Raw genomic sequence first — 23,608 nt, forward strand, 5'->3', positions numbered from 1 at the left:
TGAAACACAGGGTAAAGCAGACCATGAAGGATGGCTTTTCAAGCATTTTTTTCCAGGGAAAACATTATTTCTTGGTGGGAAACATTTGTTTTATTAGTTCCTTAACATTTCATATAGGTTGATTTTATATACATCATTCATGATGTTGTATATATGATTTTATATACAACATTGATCTAGAAAGTAACTTTGAATGGAAGTATGACCATCATCTACCATGAATGGTGGTGCCCATGGCTGCAGACGCTTTACCATCTGAGCCACTAGGGAAGCCCATCATTTCACTAGGGTAGTGCTAATAGGATGATGCTGTAGAAAACATGACATGTGAGCTATTGGTGCCAATGTTATATCTTTGGTTCTATTAATAAAAATATTCCCTCTGTGAAGCAACTCTCCCTAAATCCTTCAATTATCATATTTGGCAGAGAAAAGAGACCTGGAGTGACTTGACTGTGGAAATCCATAGGGTCAGTTCTCCCTATCTTGTTCCAGGCCAGCTATGTTACATGGGAAAAATCCTTTGTGTAGTTAGGGACAGAGGATTTTCAGGCTTCCTTAGTTAGTAAAGCTATATCTTGGGGAGACACTACAAGATTTTACAGGGAGTAGGGAAGACTGTGGGGACTATCAACAGTCTCACAAGAGGCCCTCACAGCATTTAGAACATATGAGAGTAAACTCTCTAACTTCAACGGCAGCTACTTAATCCCCAAGAGAATCTCCTGACACTTCATTCCTTAGTTTTTAATGCATGTGGTTACTCAGCTATTCTTTCTTTTGTGCCTGCCACTATCTCCCTAGTGAATCTACATTTTACTCTCTCCTTTATTGTGATACTTGATTTCTCAAGGCTTGTGCTTATTGCATTCTCTCTACATGCTATTTTACTAAATTCAGTACCTTGTATATTTCACATTTAAAGTCCCCAAGAAAGATATGATCTGATTAGTTCAACCAGTTATTACTGAGTGTAAAGGAATAGCAGAGCTCATTCCCTGAGCCATGTGATAGTTCATTAGTCTCAAATCAGTTGATTTCAGTTCAGTTGCTCAGTCATGTCCAACTCTTTGCAGCTCCATGGACTGCAGCACACCAGGCTTCCCTGTACAACATCAACTCCTGAAGCTTGCTCAAACTCATGTCCATTGAGTCGGTGATGCAATCAAACCATCTTATCCTCTGTCATGCCCTTCTCTTCCGCCTTCAACCTTTCACAGCATCAGGGTCTTTTCCATTGAGTCAGTTTTTGCATCAGGTGGCCAAAGCATTGGAGTTTCAGTTTCATCATCAGTCCTTCCAATGAATATTCAGGACTGATTTCCTTTAGGATGGACTGGTTTCATCTCCTTGTAGTCCAAGGGACACTCAAGTGGTGTTCTCCAACACCACAGTTCAAAAGCATCAATTCTTTGGCACTCAGCTTTCTTTATAGTCTAACTCTCCCATCCATACATGACTACTAGAAAAAACATAACCTTGACTAGATGGACCTTTGTGGGCACAGTAATGTCTGTTCTTTTTAATATGCTGTCTAGCTTGGTCATAGCTTTTCTTCCAAGGAGCAAGCGTCTTTTAATTTCATGGATGCAATCACCATCTGCAGTGATTTTGGAGCCCCAGAAAATAAAGTCGGTCACTGTTTCCATTGTTTCCCCATCTATTTGCCATGAAGTGATGGGACCAGATGCCATGATCTCAGTTTTCTGAATGTTGAATTTTAAGCCAACTTTTTCACTCTCCTCTTTCAATTTCATCAAGAGGCTCTTTAGTTCTTCTTTGCTTTCTGCCATAAAAGTGGTGTCATCTGCATATCTGTTATTGATATTTCTCCCAGCAGTCTTGATTCCAGCTTGTGCTTATTCCAGCACAGTGCACACAGTCAAAGGCTTTGGTGTAGTTAATAAAGCAGAAGTAGATGTTTTTCTGAAACTCTCTTGCTTTTTCAATGATCCAGCGAATGTTGGCAATTTGATCTCTCGTTCCTCTGCCTTTTCTAAATCCAGCTTGAACATCCAGAAGTTCATGGTTCATGTACTGTTAAAGCCTGGCTTGGAGAATTTTGAGCATTAACTTGCTAGTGTGTGAGATGTGTGCAATTGTGCAGTAGTTTGAACATTCTCTGGCATTGCCTTTTTTCGGATTGGAATGAAAGCTGACCTTTTCCAGTCCGGTGGCCACTGCAGAGTTTTCCAAATTTGCTGGCATATTGAGTGCAGCACTTTCACAGCATCATCTTTTAAGATTTGAAATACCTCAACAGGAATTCCATCACCTCCACTAGCTTTGTTCATAGTGATGCTTCCTAAGACCCACTTGACTTCGCATCAGGATGTCTGGCTCTAGATGAGTGATCACACCAGTGTGATTATCTGGGTCATGAAGATCTTTTTTTGTATATTTTTTCTGTGTATTCTTGCCACCTGTTCTTAGTATCTTCTGCTTCTGTTAGGTCCATACCATTTCTGTCCTTTATGGTACCCATCTTTGCATGAAATGTTCCTTTGGTATCCCTAATTTTCTGGAAGAGATCTCTAGTCTTTCCCATTCTGTTATTTTCCTCTATTTCTTTGCATTGATTATTGAGGAAGTCTTTCTTATCTCTCCTTGCTATTCTTTGGAACTCTGCATTCAAATGGTATATCTTTCCTTTTCTCCTTTGCCTTTCACTTCTCTTCTTTTCTCAGCTATTTGTAAGGCCTCCTAAGACAACCATTTTGCCTTTTTTCATTCTTTTTCTTGGGGATGGTCTCGATCCCTGCCTCCTGTACAGTGTCCTGAACCTCCATCCACAGTTCTTCAGACACTCTATCAGATCTAGTCCTTGGAATCTATTTGTCACCTCTACTGTATAGTTGTAAGGGATTTGATTCAGGTCATACTTGAATGGTCTAGTGCTTTTCCATACTTTCTTCAATGTAAGTCTGAATTTTGCAACAAGGAGTTCATGGTCTAAGCCACAGTCAGCTCCCAGTATAGAGTTTCTCCATCTTAGTCTAATTTGGGTCAAATCCCATTCCTAACCTCCTCAATCTGTGTAGTGGGAGACAGTGGAATGGGACACTGAGATTCACTTATGGAGGACCATCCAGAAGAAGGATACAGGCAGGGATTGTTTTAACGGCACCCTCAAGATTTTGCTCACATATCAGATAAATTAATAAATGCCGGAGGTTTGAGTACCAACTAAATTGTTCTGTCTAGTTAAAAAAAGATGGCCAAAGGCATCTAATTATTCTTGGAAACTTCTTTCATGATTTCTTGGTTTGATACTTCATTTCTCCATGTCTTATTTTAAATTCTTGTTAAGATTCCCTGTATATATCATAGGTGGCATTAGTGGTAAAGAACCTACCTGCCAATGCAGGAGATGTAAGAGACATGGGTTCAGTCCTTGGGTCAGGAAAATTCCCTCGAGAAGGGAATGGCAACGCACTCCAGTATTCTAGCCTGGAGAATCCCATGGACAGAGGAGCTTGGCCAGCTACAGTCCATGGGATCGCAAAGAGTGGGACGTGACTGAAGTGACTTACCACGCACGCACACATGAATCACAGACTATCAGATTACAGGTATTTTCACAATGATGTGAAGAGCCGACTCATTGGGAAAGACCTTGATGCTGGCAAGATTGAGGGAGAAGGGAGTGATAGAGGATGAGATGGTTGGGTGGTATCACTGACCTAATAGACATGAGTTTGAGCAAACTATGGGAGATAGTGAAGGACAGGGAAGAACAGGGACAGAAGCCTGGTGTGTTGCAGTCCATGGGGTCACAAACAGTAAGCCATGACTGACTGAACAACAACAAACAACAACACAATAATTTCCACAAACATTCAGTGATGAGTTTCAAAGTAAAACTATAGTGAGCAGATTGTTGGTCTGCCTAGGAAATGACTGTTTCGAATTCTATGTGTCTCTCTGTGAAATAACATATCCTACAGGGAGGGAGCAAAAATATAATATTCACCCTACCTCAAGTTGGAAGCTTTTATTTGGTTGGTTGGTTTTCTATTTAAGTTTAGAGGAAGATTATTTATCTACGCTTATATTTCTTACTGCAGCTGCAAAGAATACCTCACACAGTAGGTCCTTAGGGAACATTTTCAAAAAGAAATAGAGAATCTAGGACATAATTAAATCTAAAAGTGAATTGTCATTATGAAATCCCATTTCAAAGGAAACTCAAAGTACTGGAAAATCTTTGTGAATTAAGTAGGATACACCCAAAATGCTACAATATGGAAAAACATGCTGGTTTTCACATTCCTTCTCTCATAAATGCATTCTAAGGTCCAAAGCAAATTTGTCTTACTGCATATTGAGACATAATAGCATATTGCTATACACTTTAAAGCTCTTATCATCGTTTACATTTCAAAGGGAAAAATTTTGCTTCATCAGTTCATATCATGATGATCAGTAGAATCATTAATATGAAAAGTTAAATCCTCCATCAATTTTTTTGGCCTCAAGAGCTTTGCAAAATTCTAATTTCTTTAAGCTGATTCTATTTTGTGTTCTTTACCTTATCTTAAAAAAAATCCATGCAACCAGAGAGGATGATTTATGAAACACAATGATACAATGTTTACTAAATATACTTCAAAACTAATACTGGGAAGATTCAGCACAAGTGGTGAAAGTTTAATATGAAGTTCTTTGAGACCTTAGCTATTTTTTTCTTTTTTATGCATTTTGCTTAACTGGGTTTTTAATAAAGTCATGCATGGATTATTTATCTAGTCCTACTTAAAGTACTAGGTGATTCTCACACCCTCCTTTACTTCCTGCCTATCAGGTTTAAATATAATGAAAACAAAGGTTAAGAAAATAAAGCTTCATATCTTGGATACCTTTGCATTATTTCACTGGGTATAATTTTTCTGGAAAGTTGAAGGATCACACCCTATGTCTCCATGTTATCTGATCACGTAGTCTTTTTGCTTGTCACCAGTTCATATTTTCTATAGTTCCAAAATAATTGATTTTTTAAAAATTACTCATATTATAAATAAATGCAATCTCATTATTAAAAAGATTCACACAATATTTCACTATCTAAAGCATTTCAAGATAGTCAAATATTTTAAATAATTTCTTACCTTATGATATAACCCCTAACTTTATTTCTAAAACAAAACAAGAAACTCCCTCCCCATTTCATGTTAAAATTAACTGAGCCTTTTATTTCTTTTTTTCCTTTTTACCTTAGGCATCAAAAATTAATTAGAAGTAAACAGAAGTTTTATTATTTTAGTTAGTTTTCTTGTGTTTGTTAAATCACATTTCTGTATCTTGGGTTTTTTTCTACCATTACTGAAATACATCCTCAGCCATATTTTTCAGAGACTGAGGGGGGTAAAACCAAACCATTGCTTGTCTAAATTTTTTTTTTTTGTCTTTCCACAGAAATATAATATGGTCAAGTATATCAATTCTGGTTCAAAACATTATTCAGCAGAAATTTGACAATAATGTTTCAATGTTTTATTGAAATCAATATTGCTATCAAAAATTCTGATTTAAAATACTGCGTTCCATCTTTTGGACAAATCTGGATTTAAATTTTGATTACTTGTGTGTTTTTCCTATGTGAATGCATTTAGGATTTTTCTGTTTATCCTCAGGTTTCTAAAATTTCATGATGGTGTAACTCACCCTGTCTTTCTACAGTCATCCTATACGACTTTTGGTGAGTCTCTCAGTTTGAAGACTTCTATTTTTCTTCAAATCTGAGAGCTCACTTTCTCTGTTTTATTGCTGTATTTCTTTCTCTTTTAAATTGTCTATTTTCTTCTAAAACTCCTATTATACTGATGTTAAAAATTCAGGATCTAAACTATTATCTAAGTTTTCTCATCTTTTATTTCTACACTATTTTGGACAGTATTCTGAGATAAGTCTCAGTTTTTATTATGTACAAATTTTAGTTCTCAACAGAGAATATAGTCAAAGAGGGTTCAAGTTCAAACATCTGTTTTCCCTGACTTAGGAACAGCCATTCATTCACTCAGTATACACTATATCTTTATCTCCAGGGTTTAAGATAGTTTCCTTAACCCAGTGGGAAATAAAGACAGAAATTAAACAAGGCCTCCTCCCTCTAGAAACTTTATGAGCTATAGAAATAAAATGATGCATGTGTGCCTGATGTATAGAAGTAGAAGAAAATGAAATAAGATCTGTTAGAGATGCCAGATTTGGGATTCATTACAATCCCAAAGAAAGGCAATGCCAAAGAATGTTAAAACTACAGTACAATTGCACTGATTTCAAATGTTAGCAGAGTAATGCTCAAAATTCTCCAAGCAAGGCTTCAATAGTACATGAACTGAGAACTTCCAGATGTTAAAGTTGGATTTAGAAAAGGCAGAGGAACAAGAGATCAAATGGCCACATCCATTGGATAATAGAAAAAGGCAAGATAATTCCAGAAAAACATGTCTGTCTGGTCAAGGCTATAGTTTTTCCAGTGGTCATGTATGAATGTGAGAGTTGGACCATAAAGAAGGCTGAGCACTGAAGACTTGATGTTTTTGAACTGTGGTGTTGAAGAAGGCTCTTGAGAGTCCCTTGGACTGCAAGGAGATCAAACCACTCAATCCTAAAGGAAGTCAGGCCTGAATTTTCCATGGAATGATTGATACTGAAGCTGAAGCTCTAGTACTTTGGTCACCTGATGCAAAGAACTGACTCACTGGAAAAGACCCTGATTCTGGGAAAAATTGAAGGCAGGAGGAGAAGGGGACAACAGAGGATGAGACTGTTGGGTGGCATCACCAACTTGATGGATGTGAGTTTGAGCAAGCTTCAGGAGTTGGTTAAGGACAGGGAAACCTAGTGTGCTGCAGTTCATAGGGTTGCAAAGAGCCAGACATGACTGAGCAACTGAACTGAACTGAAAGATACCAGAAGAAACCAGATGATCAAGATCTTGAATGTCATGAACAGGAATTTAATGTTATCAGAAATATAGAGGGAAGCACACACTGAGTTTTAAAAAGTGCTAATGTGAGCTAGTTCATTATTTTTAAAATTACTCTGACTGCCTTGTGAAAAACAGATTGGAGGGAAACAAGAGTAGGAGTAGAAGACTATTGCAGGAGGTCATCACATGGATGAGCTTAGCTTTATATGTTGGCAGTGCAGACGGAGAGAAATGGACAAATGTGAGATAAATTTAGGAGGCATGCATGTCATGAGTTGCTAATCAGCTGAATACGGAACATAAGAGAGAATGAGGAATCAAAGACAATTCTGGAGATTTTGACTTACATAATGAGCTCCAAGTAGATATGAGGGTGATGGTATTATTTTTGAAGTAATTTTTAAATTACTTAAAAATTAACCCATTTGAATGGGTTTTGAAAAGTAAATAAATGGATGAAAAATAAAAGAAAGGGTGCAGGGAGACCCTGTACCCTGCACACTAGACAAGATGGTAGATGCAGTGGCAAAAAAAAAAAAAAAATTGAGAAAACATGATGAATTAAAAAATGAACATGACAGGAGGAGCTGGATAAATGTATGGATCATTCATTTATCATTTTTTTAATGTAGAACCCATGCCCTAAATCTCACTTTCCAATAAGACCTTACAATTTAGATTTTCTCAACTAAAATTGTTAATCTGAATTTATGTTAATACATATTTTCAAATGAGTATGATTTCCATTAATGAGTGTTGCCAGTTCATAGTCTTCCTTGGATTATTTTTTATTATAGTGCTTTATTTTTTATTATGTCCTATGAAGCCACCTTATAAACTACAGAGAAATAATGGGGGAATATGAGGTGATTTGGGGTGTTGGTCCTTCTACCATCTGCTGGTTTCCTGGATTTCATTTATCAAACAAAAAAATGGACTTGTTTCAGAGACACATGTGAGCACACAAGAGTCCATGAAGTACCCGTGGAGTCTTTGCTCATGTCTTAGACATACCTATGTTATACTGTTCCCATTTCATATTTGTTGTATCTTACTTTTTCCATCTTTTTCAGATCCTGAAAATAATAACCTGTTTTTCTAAAGATAAGTCACTTAGGCTCCTGAAAATTCTATGGCTCAAAATAAATTCCCATTCTTGTCAAAGTACTTTTCGTATACTGTATATTATATATGTATGAAAGTGAAAGTGTTAATCACTCAGTCATGTCCAACTCTTTGAGACCCCATGGACTGTAGCCCACCAGACTCCTCTGTCCATGGAATTCTCCATACAGGAATACTGGAGTGGGTTTCCATTTCCTTCTCCAGGGGATCTTTCTGACCCAGGGATCAAACCTGGATCTCCGGCATTGCAGGCAGATTCTTTACTACTGAGCTACCAGGGAAACTCTCTCTCTCTTTCTCTCTCTCTCTTCCTCTCTCTCTCTCTCTCTCTCTCTCTCTATATATATATATATATATATATATATATACACACACACACACATATATATATAAATACATACACATATGTGCATAACATAGATACACACTCTCTTCAGCTTAACGCAGAGTATTTGCTGAATTCATCATCGTATGGTTGAGTACCTTTTATTAAAAAATAAAATGTCTCTTTCCAAGATAATAAATTTCTCTATCACTGACTACTAATAATGGGGTAGAAACCTCTGATTCACAATGATATACAATCACAGTTGTCTAGGTAACGTCAGGACATTTCTCCTGACGGGTACACATCTTTGCTCATACATCTCCAAGGAAGATAAAACTACATAATAAGGAACATCTAGATTAGAAACTGTATAAAGAATTAAAGTACTTTTCCATGTGTCTTAAAATACAAACATTACTGTATGTTTTTAAGCATAAAAAATCCCTGTACTGTTTAGCATGTAAGGAATGATATTAATGCTAAAATTTTATTCAATTCAAATTCTAACTTGCAACAGGAACCCTTTCAGTCCTTTTTATATAATTTGCCCACCCTTAAATTTTAAGAATTTCTCAGAGTTAAATTTGGTCCTATACTAGACACTACAACTTCTGATACTGTCCACTGGAAGTTGGAAATATACTTCACATTCTTGCCTTGAATTTATCTAAATAGCCAAGCAATGCTTAGTTGTTACTTGTAGGAACATTTGATGCATTTACAACAAATAAATGACCTCTTATATTTCAAAAAATATTTTGTAAATGTAACTCAGAAGAGCAACATCCTGAAATATGTTTGATATCTTTAGGATTCATACTCATTGCTTTAGAAAAAAGGACATTCTTCAAAGCTACCGAGTAATATTACATATATGTTTTTGTCAGTTAAACACTATGGGCTTTTGACAAATGCTTTCCTGATTCATTCTTCAATCATAAGGTCTATAATAGTCCCCATCTGCCACTTTGCTATTTTCACAACAGTTTGGATATAACATAAAGAATGTGGACATTTGCTTTGTCCACGCAGTTAATATGTGTATCCTATTTTCTAATAAAGCCTATAAGTTCTATTGATAGTGAACAAATTTGGTGACAAAAATACATGCATGACAGCTTGAATTGTTAAACACAAATGCACTCTCTTAAAATAACCAGGAAAATAGCAATGCCTTCTATGGACAACAGCTGGTGGGATGGAAATATTAGAAAGAGTATAGTGTTTGTAGCCAGTCAGAACTAACAGGGTCTGAATAAGATTCCTAAACTTCACTTTCTTTATGAATTGGCTAAGTGAAAGCTTACTTCAGTTCACAGCAGTGTCAAGAAAAGAGAATAGCTAAAGTAGAAGTTCCCAATTACTGCCAGTCAATGGAGCCACAAAATATCAATGGCCTGAAGTAGGAGTCTCCAACTCCAGTGTAAGATTTAAGACAAAGGAGTATTAAGGGCTGGGAGGAATAGACAAGTTCAAGACTCTTTTAAAATATGTAAACTCATTAGTTTTATTTCCTAAAGTAATCTAATAAAATAGGTCTGCTGATAATTTTGAGAAGCCTAGCCCTGACCTCAGGGAGAGTGTCTGTGCTTCTCAAGTGCTCATAAGCAGGACTCTTGCATATTTCTCTTAGTTCAAGCCAGTATCATACTTCAAAGTGCCCACTTTTGCCTTTTTCACATCCAGATCAAAGATTTTAATTCAAAGAAAACAATGGCGATAAGGCTGCAATTTTCTCAGCTTGTCTCTTCCTGCAATTAATAACAATGTATCTTCCTTAATACTGGCTTCTTCACCTATTCTATTTCACCTGCCAGTGGTCAATCTCTCTAACCATGTTCTGGATCTGAACTTACTTTCTTCCCCATGGCTCATCCATCTATAGTCCCCTCTGGCTTATATGTTCAGTATCTTCTATTATAGAAATTCATCTGTAAACATATCAGCTTATTTAAAAACTATAATTATAAATCAACATAAGATGGTTCATAAAAGGGAAAAATCCATCAACTGGACTTCAACAAAAATGTTTTGCTCTTCAAAAGAACCTATCAAAAGGACAAAGAGTTAATAATGAGGACAAAATACTTATAAACCACATGCCTGGCAAAGGACGATTATCTAGAATATACAAAGTATTTTCAAAACTCAACAGTAAAATAAACAATCCAATTAGGAAATGGACATGGCTCTAAACCATAAAGTGACATAAATAAAAGCTTGATATAATTACTATGGATGCAGATGATCTTACAACATTACAGCAATGAGAGTAGATGGTAAATAAGGAGGACAATTTAATTTCATGATAATTTGTTGGCTAGAGTGGAGAAAATCAAAACTCTAGAAACAACTCAGCTTGATTTAAAAAATTAAAACAGAGAAAGGATAGAAATTGCAAATGAATATGGCTCATTACCTTCCAGGAAAGGTAGTGAAATTTAAAATTGAAAGACAGAGACTCCTTGAATTATCTATATACTAAAATGCGTTACATAGAGGCTTGAAACACTAGGCTGCACTCTCCTTTCTCAACAGTCAAGTAAGACACTAAACGCAATGGAATGATGCCAAGAAAGTTCTGAAATGGAAGCATTTTGACCCAAAGATCTTATTCCTGGCTTCACCCTGAAAGCACCTCATCTCAAGCATGATCTGAATCACTTTTACTTCCTTTATCACATGATTCCTAACTCCATGAGGTGGAATACCTCTGGGCCTGCTGGGCATTCAAAGGTTAGGTGGGCAACTCACAAATGTGGAAATGGTAACACTCTATGGGTTTACCTTCAACTGATTAATAATGGAAGCTGATAGAAAGATTCACTCTCTTTTATCCTTCAGCTGAACAGTTTCTGAAATACTTTCTAAGGAGCCTCATAGGAAGTCCCAGAGGAACCATCCTAGTACACCACACCAGTGACTGACTCAGTTTCAGCCTCTGCAAGACCTCCATTCTGTGGGATCACTGGTCATAATAAATTGCTTTATATAAGACCCGTTCCTCCCATTCTTTCTAGAGGGAACTCCGGCTGAAACATTTGATACCAGAAAAGTGTCAAATAAGGTAGAAAACAAACACGGAATGATATTCTGGAACCAGATCATTCACAAGTGAGGTATTGCTAAGAACCCCACTGTTGATGCAAGGCAGGTAGTTAATCCGTGACATCCTGCAGATTCAGGATTATTGAGAGGCAGGTCGGGATGAGGTATGGGTGATAGTGAAGCATTGGCCTATTCAGCTGTTGTAACTCTTGGGCATTACAGGGTCAGTGATAAGGATTTTGCCTAGTGCTTTAACAGCCTTAAGGAAATAAAAACTGTCAACTCAAAGCATTCTGTGAAATGGAGGAGGCCTCAAGATTTACACATAGAGGTAGTACAATAGAACATCAAATGAGATAGGATATGGGATTGCACATACACGATGATGGTGGGACCTTGATATTTGACTAGATATACCTGATATTTTTATACCCCAGACTTTCCCATACAATCTGGACTAGTAAAAGCAGGTCCTTCTGCATGTTTATAAGCAAGCAGCCTCCTAATGCCTAGAGACACTACAAAGACCTCACCTGAGGAAGGGGCCATGCAAAAATGAAGCCTGGTCTCTTCAACATGCTTCCTACATTCCCTCTCAGATTACAGGCCAAACACTACAGCTCAAATCAAGCACCAAATGCCTCTTCTGCTCTGAGAGAAAATAGCATTCATCCACAAACAACTGTAATATTTGGCTTGTTGGTACTGACAGAAACCAGCAGAGTGGGTCTTGAAGGCATTGGACTGGGGAAGTACGGAATCTAAGTCTGGATAGGGGAGAATGCATTAACATAGAAGCCCTATTCTGGACACAGGATGTTGTGTTTTGGCAAGGAACTATTGTTAATCAACCATTGCTATGTAGCAGATTCCCGTCAACCTAACGGATGTAATGGTACACTCTTAAAATCCTTGTTTCTGTAGTTTAGGAGTCTGGGCTTCTCTTTGCTTCTGAGTCTCACAAGGTTACATTCAAGGTATTAACTTGGGCTGCAGTTTAATCTGAAGTTTTGAGTGAAGAAGGGTCCTCTCCCAAGCATATTCCATTGTTGGTAGAATTCACTCCCTATGGTCTACTGGACTGAGGGCCTCCGTTCTCAGTTGGCTATTAGCCAGCATGTCTGTCACCTTACTTTACTTGATTATTGCCTCTCAATAGGGCAGCTCACAGTATAGTTGCTCACTTTCAGTCAACAAGGGAGAGACAGTGTATCCTAGGAGAATGTGCTATGATGTTAACTAACATGATAACAGAAATGGTATTCTATCACCTTAGGCATAATCTACTGGGTAGAAACAAATCAGTTTCTGCCCAGTGGAAGTGGAAGGGATTACACAAGAGCAAGAGGACCAAGAAGCAAGGGTATTTGGGGGGCATCCTAGAATCTTTCTGCAACATTAATACACTACTGGGAGGACCCAGGAAGTTTCCTCAATGGCCTCAGGTAAATAAGGAGAAGATACTGGAACTTGAAAAAGAATTAATATAAAGTTCAGAAGACTCAAGTAGATGGGGATATTGAAATGAATTTAAGATATTTGATTGGCAACTCCACCACCTGATTGTTCCACAGAGAAACTCTCCCTTCACTAAAGAAGTAAGAAATAAGCTCCTGTAGAGGGGTAGCTGTTTCTCTCTACACATACTTGCTCAAAGGAGATGCTGCTATGGAATTGGGCTAGCTGGTATGGGGAATAATCGAGTCCTGTCATGGCAAAGGCCAGATAGCAGCATTCAACAGAAAGAAGCAAGATGGAAGGCATTGCTATTAAGGCAGCCAGGCCTTCACTTATACTTTATATTCCAGAAACAGGCACATAAGTTTATGAGAAAATTTTAGTCCAATTGTATCTTTGTTTGTATCTGACTCAGGATGTACTCATACATTAAAGTGAACTCAAGCAATAAGAGTCAACCACATTTTGGAAATAGTTGTGAAAAAAGATACAGTACATGATTTTGTAAGGATTATGACATTGCTACTCAGGAAAACAGTGATAAAAGTGTTAGGAAGTAGGGGCACAGGAGATGCTAGAATTTATATTATTCAGAAAACTGTTTGGATGATTAAATCAGATAATATTTATAAGACTTTTGGCATACAACAGCATCCAGCTCAAAAGGTCATCTTGAGTTGTTATTTCATCTGATAACAAGCATATCATGGGAATTCTAAAGAACCAAGTTTAGGTTTCATAAATAAATCAAATTCTGTAGCTGGGGTGTCAAGACTTAGAGAAACTACAACTCTCAGATATAATGAATTGAATAATGTGTCAGGTTTATCACTCTATGTAAAGCTGGTAAAGAGACTAATGAAAGGTTTTATAATGAATATTCTCTTCAACAGAGTAAAAAAAATATATATATATATTTATATATAATATATATTATATATAAATATATAAAATATAAATATATATATAATATAAAATATATTTTATATATATATATATATATATATATATCGGAGAAGGCAATGGCACCCCACTCCAGTACTCTTGCCTGGAAAATCCCATGGACAGAGGAGCCTGGTAGGCTGCAGACCATGGGGTCGTGAAGAGTAGGACACGACTGAGTGACTTCACTTTCACTTTTCCCTTTCATGCATCGGAGAAGGAAGTGGCAACCCACTCCAGTGTTCTTGCCTGGAGAATGCCAGGGACAGGGGAGCCTGGTGGGCCACCGTCTATGGGGTCGCACAAAGTCGGACATGACTGAAGTGACTTAGCAGCAGCATATATATATATGTATATATTACTATAAACCCTGTTGTTTCCAACCAGAAGGGTCTTAGTTACCAAGGAGGCTAAAGTCAATAGAATGACCTGAAGAAGCAGTGACTGGAAATGAAGTTACTGGAGTAACTAAGCCCACTTTGCATTCAGCAAGCTTTGTGTCAGAAAACAACAGTCATGTCACAGATCAAACAAATAATAGGTCAAACAACTCAGGAACATTTGGTCTGGTGGGCTGAGTGGTCCTATGATGTCAACTTCTTTATTTCTATAACCTGTGATAAGTCACTCTATATAGCCAAAGAGACTTTCCAGATATGAGTAAACCTTAGGATCTTGAAATGGATAGATGATCCTGAATTATAGCAGTGGGCCAAAATATTATATTCACATGGGTCATTGTGAGAGGGAAACAGGAAGGCTAGAGTCAGAGAGAAAAATGGGAATATGCTGCACTGCTGGCTTTGAAAATGAAAAATAAAGCCATGAGTCAAGGAATGCTGGCAGCTGGACAAGATGGAAAACACAAGGAAAGGGATTATACCTGGTGACCCTCCAGAAAGGATGCAGCACAGGCGATGCTAGAATGCTTAGCCCAGTTAAAATGATATTAAAATGATTCTGACCCTCCAAACTGTAAGATAATAAAGATGTGTGGTTTTAAGCCACCAAGTGTGTGGTAATTTTGTATAGCAGCCATAGGAAGCTAATATATCATGGAATAGAAGGCAACAGTTAGTATGAAAAAAATAAAATTCCCAAAGATAATATAAAGAAAAAGTTCAAATCAGGAATTTTAAAGAAGACTCTACAAAGAATGGGAAAGATGTTGTCAAATCTCCCTAGATAACTTGAAGTCAAGAATGACAACCCTTGTCCAATTTCATTTCTAAGTATCACTGTGTTGAAAGGCATAGATTTAGATTAGATTATTAAAGGCATGTGTATTTAGATTATGGAATACAGTAGCTGATTGCATCACTTCATTACTGTTTATTTTAATGCTTCACTAACAGAGAACAACATGGCTTCTGAAAGTCCCACAGCCTGCGTATGAATTCTGGCTCCATCACTTACTAGATCTGTGACTGAAAGAAGTCACCTGAACTTTGTGCCTCATCTCTTATCTATGAACACGTCAAGTTACTAATGTCTGATTTACAGAGTTGCTATGAGCACTAATCGGAGAAGGCAATGGCACCCCACTCCAGTACTTTTACCTGGAAAATCCCATGGAAGGAGGAGCCTGGTAGGCTGCAGTCCATGGGGTTGCTAAAAGTCGGACACAACTGAGCGACTTCACTTTCACTTTTCACTTTCATGCACTGGTGAAGGAGATGGCAACCCACTCCAGTGTTCTTGCCTGGAGAATCCCAGGGACAGGGGAGCCTGGTGGGCTGCCATCTATGGGGTCGCACAGAGTCGGACACAACTGAAGTGACTTAGCAGCAGCAGCATGAGCATTAACAGAGAGAATATTTAAAAGCATCTAGAATGGTGTCTGATATACAGTAAGTACATGCAAAATTTTTCATTTGATTCTTCAGTTCTCACATCACCAGAGTGAGAATAACACTTAATACACTAACATTTTCAAGACAAAGAGAAAAAGGTATCATGTGTCACATTCTAGCTAGCATTTCTCAATGGTTTTCCTCTTTTCATAATTATTTTATATTAACTTGTCTTTCATGAAATTCACAAATGCCATGTTACTGGACTGTTGTCAAAATTGAAAAAAAAAAAATATGCTTAAGAAAATACATCCAGGCATTAAGTTATGGGTGACAAAAATTCTGTACCAAAAAATATTCCCTAGAGGAAATATTTTCTTAATTCATTTTATATTAATTTACTGAGTTGTATTTTGGGGGAAATATTTCTGAACAGTTTCTTCTATGCTGTCATATAGAAGATCGACACAAAGAGGAGATGAAGATGGGGGAATAGAGGACATTGAGCTGACCTTCCCTCACGAACATATCAAAAAAATATATCTATATCTGGAGCAACTCTTGCTGAAAACAAACTGGCATCTGACAGAAAGACTGTTGTACAACCAAGGCTGTAAGAATGATATACAAGGAATCAGACAGGAAGAGAAGGGAAGAGATCAGGTAGGGATAGGCACTCCTATGAGGGCACACAAAAGAGAGGATTGCATAGACTGAGTGCAATCCCTGGGGAGTGAGATGTTGAAATCACAGGCCAGAGCTATAGGGTCTGCTACTGGGTAAGTCCCCATTGACTGCTGTGAAGACCAGTGGGATTCACAGGGGCAATGTGAGAAACTGGAACTGCACTCGTGAAGAGCATGCACGTGCTGAAACAAGGCAGAGAAAAATCTGAGGCAGCCTAGGACTCTTGCTAGTTTCCTGTGACTTTCCCAGCATCTGTCCCAATCCACAGTGAGGGACAGCTCTGGCGTATCCTGCTCTGTGGCAGAGACCCTCACCCACCCCCCGCCACTAATGGGAAGGCCAGCATTGACATGGAGCGTGAGCAACTATGGGGACAGAGCAGGCTTGATCCAGCACTACACTGAACAGTGCAAGAGCATCCCTTAGACACACTTGTGGAGGCAGAGGACTGGGAGCAGTCTGGGGTGCCATGCCAAGACTGCCAAAACACATACCCCAGCCCATACTGGGTGCCACTCTAGCACCTTTTATTTTAGCATTGCCGTCCTCTGGGGTGAAGGTGCCAGAGGAGAGATCACACACTTAGAGGGAAGAGAACCAGTTCAGACCAGAAACTCAGAGTTTCCTCCAGAGCCCAGGGACCACCCCCTGCCCCTAATCCAGTGGTATCGGCCACTGAGCCTAGGACAGCCCTAACTCACATCTGGCTGTCTCTAACCTTGAAAGTCAAAGTGAAAATTTGGTGGTGTCCAACTCTTTGCAACCCTGTGGCCAATACAGTCTATGGAATTCTCCAGGCCAAAATACTGGAGTGGGTAGCCATTCCCTTCTCCAGGGGATCTTTCCAAACCAGGGAATGAACCAAGGTCTCCCGTGTTGCAGGCAGATTCTTTACCATCTGAGCCACAAGGGAACTCTCTAACCTTACCTCTCAGGAAAAAGAGAAGGATGTTCATACTCTTCACCTCTAATTAACATAGCATTGGTAGTCCTACCTATAGCAATCAGACAAAAAAAAAGGAATAAAATGCAACCAAACTGTAAGGAAATAAATAAAACCATCACTATTTATAGATGACCTGATACTTTATGTACAAAACCCTTAGGTTTCCACCAAAAAATAAAAAAAAAAAAATTGATGAGAACTAATAAATGACTTCAGTAAAGTTTCAGGACCAGAAATCAAATGATCAAATTGTCAACATTCATTGGATCATAGAAAAAGCAACAGAATTCCAGAAAAACGTCGACTTCTGCTTTATTGACTATCCCAAAGCCTTTGACTGTTTGGATCACAACAAACTGTGGAATATTATTCAACAGATGGGAATACCAGACCACCTTATCTGCCTCAAGAGAAATCTGTATGCAGATCAAGAAATAACAGAGCCAGACATGGAACAATAGACTGGTTCCAAATTGGGAAAGGAGTACATCAAGGCTGTATATTGTCACCCTGCTTATTTAATTTGTATGCAGAGTACATTATGTGAAATGCCACGCTGGATTAATCACAAGCTGGAATCAAGATTGCTGGGAGAAACATCGATAACCTCAGATATGCAAATGACACCACCCTATGGCAGAAAGTGAAGAGAAAGTGAAGTGCCTCTTGAGTAATGCACTAAAGTTTATTTCATAGTTTTGAAAAATGTACCATGGTTGTGTAAGATGTCAGCATGAAAAATAATAACTGAGGCCATTTGGACAAATGGAATATACCCTTCTTGAGTTAGACTTTATAGATTTCAAAGTTGTGGAACTCATGTTTGAAAAAAGTGTTCTTTATAAACATAAAAGACTAAAATTTGAAAAAAAAAAAAAAAAGCAACGCACGGGGACCTGTGAGCTTGTGCAAACTACCAGTGAGCCAGCACCACAGTCCACCTAGCATGGTGTTTGATAATAGGAAGTCTGGCAATCCAAGAGTGGGGCATGAAATCAATTTGGAGCCATAAAGCCTTTTTTTTTTTAATTTAATACAGTGAACTTTATAGATGTAAAAAAAAAAAAAAAAAAGAAAGAAAGTAAAAGAGGAGAGTGAAAAAGCTGGCTTAAAACTCAACATTCAGAAAACTAAGGTCATGCATCTGGTCCCATCACTTCATGGCAAATAGGTGGGGAAACAGTGGAAACAGTGACAGACTTTATTTTCTTGGGCTCTAAAATCACTGCAGATGGAGACTGCAGCCATGAAAGTAAAAAATGTTTGCTCCTTGGAAGAAAAGTTATGACCAACCTAGACAGCACATTAAAAAGTAGAGACAGTACTTTGCAGACAAAGATCTTTCTAGTCAAGGCTATGGTTTTTCCAGTGGTCATGTATGGATGTGAGAGTTGGACTATAAGGAGAGATGAGCACCGTAGAATTGATACTTTTCAACTGTGGTGTTGAAGAAGACTCTTGAGAGTCCCTTGGACTGCAAGGATATCCAACCAGTCCATCCTAAAGGCAATCAGTCCTGAATATTGATTGGAAGGACTGATGGTAAAGCTGAAACTCCAATACTTTGGCCACCTGATGTGAAGAACTGAGTCATTGGAAAGGACCCTGATGCTGGGAAAGATTGAAGGCAGAACAAGGGGAATGACAGAGGGTGAGATGGTTGTATGGCATCACCTTCTGTATGGACATGAATCTGACCAAGCTCTGGGAGTTGCTGATGGTTAGGGAAGACTGTTTTGCTATAGTCCATGGCAAAAAGTTAGACTGGGCTGAGTGACTGAACTGAACTGAACTGAAAGTTTCAGCATACAAGATTATCATACATAAACCTGCTGCTTATCCATATACTAATAATGATCTATAAGAAAGAGAAAGGAAGAAAACAATGACATTTAAAATTGCACAAAAATTTCTTTAAAAAGAGCAAAATACATAGGAGTAAATTTAACCAAACAGGTGAAAGACCTACATTTTAAAATCTCTAATACACTGATGAAGAAAACTGAAGATGATACAAAGATATAGAAAGACATCCCATGTTCACGGCTTTGAAGAATTAATATTGTTAAAATGTCCATACTACCAAAGAAATCTACAGATTTAATGCAATCCTTATCAGACAGAACTAAAACAAATGATCCTGAAGTTTATATTAAACCACAAAAGATACCAACTAGCCAAAGCAATCTTGAGAAAAAAGAACAAAACTGGAAGTTTCAGGCTTCCTGACTTCAGACTATACCACAAAGATACAGTAATCAAAACACACTCTGGTACTGGAACAAAAACAGACATAGATCAATGGAACAAAATAGCTCAGAAATAAAATCACATATGCTTAATCTATAGTAAAGGAGGCAGGAATGTACAATGGAGAAAAGATAGTCTCTTCTATAAGTGGTTGCTGGACTACATGTAAAATAATACATGTAAAATAATACAGAATCAGAATATTTCCTCACACCGTATACAAAAATATTGTGGATTAAAGACTAAAGTGTAAGACTGGAAACCATAAAACTCTTAACAGAGAAAATAGCAGAACACTCTTTGATATATACTGAAACACTATTTGGGGGGAATCTGTTTCTTTCCCCCCAAAAGGAAACAAAAGCAAAACAAACAACTGGAACCTAATAAAATGTAAAAGCTTTTGCACAGGAGAGGAAACCATCAATAAAATGAAAAGACAACCTATGGAATGGGAGCAAATATTTGCCAATGATATGACCAATAAGGGGTTAATATCCAAAATATATAAACGGCTCATGCAAATCAATACATTTAAAAAAACTTGATTAAAACTGAGCAGATTACCTAAATTGACATTTTTCAGAACAAAACATATATATGGCCAACAAGCACATAGAAGGATGCTCATCTCCAATCATTAGAGAAATGTAAATCAAAACCACAATGAGATATCACCTCATACTGGGCAGAACAGCCATTATCCAAAAAAGAACAAAAATAGCAAATATTGGCAAGAATGTAGAGAAAGGTGAACCCTTGCACACTGTTAGTAGGAAAAGAAATTAGTGCAGGCACTATGGAAGAACAGTTGACTATTCCTCAAAACTAAAAATAGAACTACATATAATTTGGCATTTCCACTCTGTGGTATATAGCTGAAGAAAACAAAAACACTAATTCAAAAAGATGCATGCACCCTAATGTTCATAGCAACACCATTTACAATAGCCATTATATAAAAGCAAACTAAACGTCTTTAAACAACTGAATGGATAAAGAAGATGTGATGCATACATGCACACACACACACCTACAGACACACACACATACACACAATATGGAATGTTACTCAGGCACAAAAAGAAAAAAATTCTGCCATGTATAAAAACATGAATGCGCATAGAGGTTATTATGCTTAGTGTGGCTAAAGAAAGACAAATCTCTATATAATCACCTATATGTGGAATCTAAAAAATAGAAAGAGAAGAAAAAAAGAATATAACAAAACAAAATACTGTAAGATATAGAAAACAACTTAGTGGTTACCAGGGGTGAGGTAGACGAAAGAAGCAAGATAGGGGTAGGGGATAAGAGATACAAACTACTAGGGTATGAAGTAAATAATCTACAAGTTTACATTGTTCAGTACAGGAACTATAGCCAATATTTCACAATAATTTTAAGTGGAATACGCTCAATGAAAATATTGAATAACTGTTGTTTGCCTGAAATTTATATATATATTCTAAGTCAACTACACTTAAATATATTAAAAAAAAAAAAAAAAAAAAAACCCTGAAGGGTAGAAAAGACAAAATCTGGAGAGCCTGGGTGAAGGAAACAATAATGTAAGCTTTGGGAGATACCAATGACTATCTGTACTGTTCACCATAATAACCCTGCTCCTGATTCAGGCCTTAAAAAAGAGTAGCCATTCAATTCATACTGTTAGATGTATGAATACACGAACTGAAACTTCCTGGTGCCAACTCTGACTCAGATTATCAGTTAATCCTCACAACAATATTGTATTCTAGTTTTATTGATACTCTTTATTAATATTTTTATTTCACTGATGATTAAAACTCATGCCTAGAGGATTTTACTAATTTGCTCAAGAGAACACAGTATGACATTGGGATTCAGAACCAAGTCTACGCAACTCCATCATCTGAAAGCTTTACATGCTGCTGCTGCTGCTGCTGCTGCTAAGTCGCTTCAGTCGTGTCCGACTCTGTGCGACCCCATAGACGGCAGCCCACCAGGCCCCACCGTCCCTGGGATTCTCCAGGCAAGAACACTGGAGTGGGTTGCCATTTCCTCCTCCAATGCATGGAAGTGAAAAGTGAAAGTGAAGTCGCCCAGTCATGTCTGACTCTTAGCGACCCCATGGACTGCAGCCTACCAGGCTCCTCCATCCATGGGATTTTCCAGGCAAGAGTACTGGAGTGGGTTGCCATTGCCTTCTCCAGAAAGCTTTACATAACCACATTAAAAATGCAAACCTTTAAATAAAATGGCAGTCAGTATTCCCAGGGCACATATACATGGTTAGCCTGCACAAGGTGAGGAGAGCAAGGGGCTGAGTGACTTACCACTTTTGAAGTTGTCTGAATGATCACTGTTCCATCAACACAACTGAATGCTTTGCCTTTGAATAACAAATGGTTTCACCAATATAAGTTGTAATTTAGTTAGTATATACTACCCAAAGGGACTTCCCAAGTGGCACAGTGGTAAAGAATCCGCCTGCCAATGCAAGAGATGCAGGGGATACCGATTTGATCCCTGGGTCGGGAAGATCTCTTAGAGTAGGAAAGAGCAACCCACTCCAGTATTCTTTCCTGAGAAATCCCACAGACAGAGGACCCTGGTGGGCTACAGTCCATGGGGTCACAAAGAGTCTGATGCGACTGAGTGCACAGACACACACATACTACCTAAAACTGTGAGCATACTTTGTATCACGTTGCCACTGACCAGCAGAGGTATATTCATACAAATCAGGGCCTGTAAGTTCAGTCCTTTGGGACAGGCCAGTTCAGGTGAGGTAGATTCAATTAGAAAGAAAAATCTGTTTCTTAACTGCAAACTGTTGTTCATAATGAAGTCCAGGCAGACCAGCTCAGATCCATCATCCCCTGCAGCCCGTACAGCTCTGTTACCTGCCAGGCTGATGGAGGATCAATAGCATCATCATATACAAGGGCTGCTCAAACATGAGCTTATTATTTGCTGACATGTTGATCGCTGCTGCCCATGCTCACTGCAGTAATTCCTCCTATGCAAAATTTATAGCTTCCATTCCTATGTAATATTTTTCAATGACATCCCTTATTTAGCTGACATTTGTGCATCTTTTTCTATTCTTTTCTTCATATCAACTCTACCCCAAGTATGGTAGAAAAGTTTTAGCTTTGATGGAGAAGATGCATCTTAATTCTCCATATAATGAAGATTTTTAGCATACAAAGTGTAGACATCTTCAGGAACTGCCTTTATAATAGAGATGTAGTTTTAGATTATGTTAGATAACCAACAGTGAGTCATTTTCACAGAGTTCATAAACCCGAGCTTCCAGATTAGAGTTATCTAGATTTAGTTCTGTTCAGTCATGATTATGTTTTTACATCACAATTTAAAACAGAAAATTAAAATACTGTTAAGTGTCAACTACTGAAAGATGATCCATATATTCATAAATATATGCAAAATACCAGAATATCAGGAAGCTTTTCCAAGTCCAGGGATTATGTCACATGCATCTATGTATCCCTATTTGCCAACTGTATGAGTTTTTTTGCATGTTTTAAACACCTGCTTGATGTGATTGTATTAAGAAGTACATATTGTGACATTTGAGAAGAATTAGCATAAAACTGCTGAAGGTTAAGATCTTCTTATCCAAGACATACCAGAAAACCCACATTGAATACATTTTTACATATTTGCCACCACACATTCTCACACTTAATATTCAGTTATTCCTATTAGTAAATCTTAAACAGAAATTTTTGTCTGGTGATCAGCACTGCTTATACACCCATGAAAATTTGGTGTGAAAAAATACTGTATGATGAGTTATGATTATGATAAATAATAATGATAATAGCTCTTGATTTTTTTCAATAGTCTGACTAGTTTTGTTTAAATAGTGGTCAAAGCTGCACAACATTTTAAAATATGGTAAATCTATTCAAGATAAAATATGACTTTTCTAATATTCTGGTTGAGGCATATTTATGTTCAGATATTTTATGTGGCCTTTTAAGATATTATCCATGATCTGCAAAGGAAGTACTTAAATTAAAAATATTCTGAACTTCCTACTGAATTTATAAAATTAGGAACTAGATTCATACATAAGCATTAAC

The sequence above is a fragment of the Bos indicus genome, chromosome 7 (assembly GCF_029378745.1).
Source record: "Bos indicus isolate NIAB-ARS_2022 breed Sahiwal x Tharparkar chromosome 7, NIAB-ARS_B.indTharparkar_mat_pri_1.0, whole genome shotgun sequence".
Lineage (NCBI taxonomy): Eukaryota > Metazoa > Chordata > Mammalia > Artiodactyla > Bovidae > Bos > Bos indicus.